At 43.7% G+C, this 2,901-nt stretch overlaps 1 protein-coding gene across 1 annotated transcript in view; it reads left to right on the top strand.

Annotated features, from left to right (window-relative positions):
- LOC119413734 (regulator of G-protein signaling 3) overlaps window positions 1-2,901 on the top strand; it is a 60,599-nt gene that overhangs the window by 39,757 nt on the left and 17,941 nt on the right. The gene's annotated exons all lie outside the window — the stretch shown is intronic.

Genomic DNA, 2,901 nt, shown 5'->3' with positions numbered 1-2,901 from the left:
CCACCTCTCCATCCACCCCTCCATCCATCCATCCATCCATCCATCCATCCATCCATCCATCCATCCATCCATCCATCCATCCATCCATCCATCCATCCATCCATCCATCCACATCCATCCATCCATCCATCCATCCATCCATCCATCCATCATCAGGTCTCTTCCTGCCACGTCACCCCCACTCTGGCTTCACTCCACTGGCTGCCTGTTCATTTTACAGTTCATTTTAAGATTTAAAAGTTTAAATGGTCTTGCTCCATCCTACCTCTCTGAGCTGCTTCACCCATACTCTCCTGCTCGGTGCCTCAGATCAGCTGATCAGCTGCTCCTGGAGGTGCCGAGGTCCAAGCGGAGGCTCAGAGGGGACAGAGCTTTTTCTGTTGCTGCTCCAAGACTGTGGAACGATCTCCCTCTTCCCATCAGACGAGCTCCTTCACTGTCCAGTTTTAAAACTCTTTTAAAAACACATTTTTACTCCCTGGCTTTTAGCACACACTGAATTTATTCTGCACAGTTTTTATTACTTTTATTGATCTTAATGTTTTAACAACTGTTTTATGTGTTTAAATGTTCTTGATTTTATGTGTACAGCACTTTGTGGCAGCTGTGGTTGTTTTAAAGGGATTTATAAATAAATTGTTGTTGTTGATAATATTGTTATTATTGTTATTATTGTTGTGTTCCAGCTCCGTCTCATCTGTGTCTGCAGCCACTGCTGATCTACCTGTAACAGTACAGCATCTTTTATAATCCCTCAGATTGCTGCAGAGCATTCTGAGATTAATAATTATGTACAAAAGTCAAATGTTCTGTCCTTTTGTGTCTTTATTATTTAGTCATTGTCTTTCTTTTGTCTCTTCCTCAGAGGCGTCACGTCAGAGCCCCGTGCACACCGCAGATCATCAGCTCCACCAGTTGACCCAGCTGAATCTTTCCTCTCAGATCTAGACAGGACAGAGCAGGTGAGGACCGCTGTCTATCAAGGAGAACGTTTCCTTCTCCAAAACACATGATGGTTGGACTTCCTTGACCACAGTGTCTGTATGTAAAGTCCAGGACAGATCCTCAGTAATGTGAACGCCGAGGAACTTGAAGCTGCTGACCTGCTCCACCTCAGCATTGTTTATGTAGATGGTGGCGTGCTGACCTCCACTCTGTTTCCTGAAGTCCACTATCATCTCCTTTGTTTTGCTGACATTTAGAGAGAGGTTATTTTCCTGACACCAGCTGGTCAGTGATTTCACCTCATCTCTGTTCTTGTCGTTGTTGGTGATGAGGCCCAGGATGGAGGTGTCATCAGCATACTTGAGGATGACGTTACAGCTGTGCTTGGCAGTACAGTCATGTGTAAAAAGTGAATACAGGAGTGGACTGAGGACACAGCCCTGAGGTGTACCGGTGCTGAGGACTAGTGTGGAGGAGAGGTGACTGCAGATTCTCACTGCCTGTGGTCTGTTGGTGAGGAAGTCCAGTATCCAGCAGCAGATGGACTTCTCCAGTCCCAGTGTGGTGAGCTTGGAGACCAACTTGGAGGAGATTATGGTGTTGAATGCTGAGCTGTAGTCAATGAAGAGCATTCTCACGTAGGTGTTTACCTTCTCCAGATGGCTGAGGGAGGTGTGACCTGCTAAAGCAATGGCACCATCTGTAGACCTGTTTGCTCTGAACTGTAGGGGGTCCAGGGTGTCAGGGAGGGAGGCACAGATGTGAGTTTTGATAATTTGCTCAAAGCACTTCATGACAGATGTGATATGGACTGGAAGTCCTTAAGGCAGGATGCTGCAGAGATCTTTGGGATGGGGACAACAGTTGAGGTCTTGAAGATGGTTCCCCTTCACTGTCCATTTTTAAAGTTCGTCTTAAAACTCATTTATTCAACTTGGCTTTTAACACCAGCAGGATCTAGTTTTAAATTGTATGTTTTCTGTTTTTAAACTGTTTTTATTTCCACTTTTATTATGTTGTGTTTTAATGTACAGCACTTTGTGTCAGCTATGGTTGTTTTAAGGTGCTTTATAAATAAAGTTGGTATGGTATGGTGGGTACAATACACTGACTCAGAGACGGGTTACAATGTTGGCCCAAAATGAAAACGAGTTTGACACCCTGCGCTAGATTCAAGGATTCAAGGTTCTTTATTTGTCATTTGCACCCCATGTGGTGGAACGAGATGATGTCCACAGGGTCCAGTTACATCCAACAAGAAAATATAAACAGTGATAAGATCAAAGATATGAACTAAGAAAAACATCAGCTAAAGATACACCAAGGACTAACAGCATAAAAACATTATGTTGAACAGCAGCACGAATATGAGTCTGTGTGAACAGATGAGCAGGAACATGAAACAGATCAGTAGCAACATGAAACAGATCAGCAGCAACATGAAACAGATCAGCAGCAACATGAAACAGATAAGTAGCAACATGAAACAGATCAGCAGCAACATGAAACTGATCAGCAGCAACATGAAGCAGATCAGCAGCAACATGAAACAGATCAGTAGCAACATGAAACAGGTCAGCAGCAACATGAAACAGATCAGCAGCAACATGAAACAGATCAGCAGCAACATGAAACAGATCAGCAGCTACATGAAACAGATCAGCAGCAACATGAAACCGATCAGCAGCAACATGAAACAATCAGCAGCAACATGAAACAGATCAACAGCAACATGAAACACATCAGCAGCAACATGAAACAGATCAGCAGTAACATGAAACAGATCAGTAGCAACATGAAGCAGATCAGCAGCAACATGAAACTGAGCAGCAGCAACATGAAACTTATCAGCAGCAACATGAAACAGATCAGCAGCAACATGAAACAGATCAACAGCAACATGAAACACATCAGCAGCAACATGAAACAGATCAGCAGCAACATGAAACAGATCAG

This window comes from Nematolebias whitei, chromosome 8, assembly GCF_014905685.2.
Source record: "Nematolebias whitei isolate Nwh7 chromosome 8, NemWhi1, whole genome shotgun sequence".
Lineage (NCBI taxonomy): Eukaryota > Metazoa > Chordata > Actinopteri > Cyprinodontiformes > Rivulidae > Nematolebias > Nematolebias whitei.
Note: the sequence above shows the minus strand (reverse complement) of the source record. Positions and strands in the feature narration are given on the sequence as shown.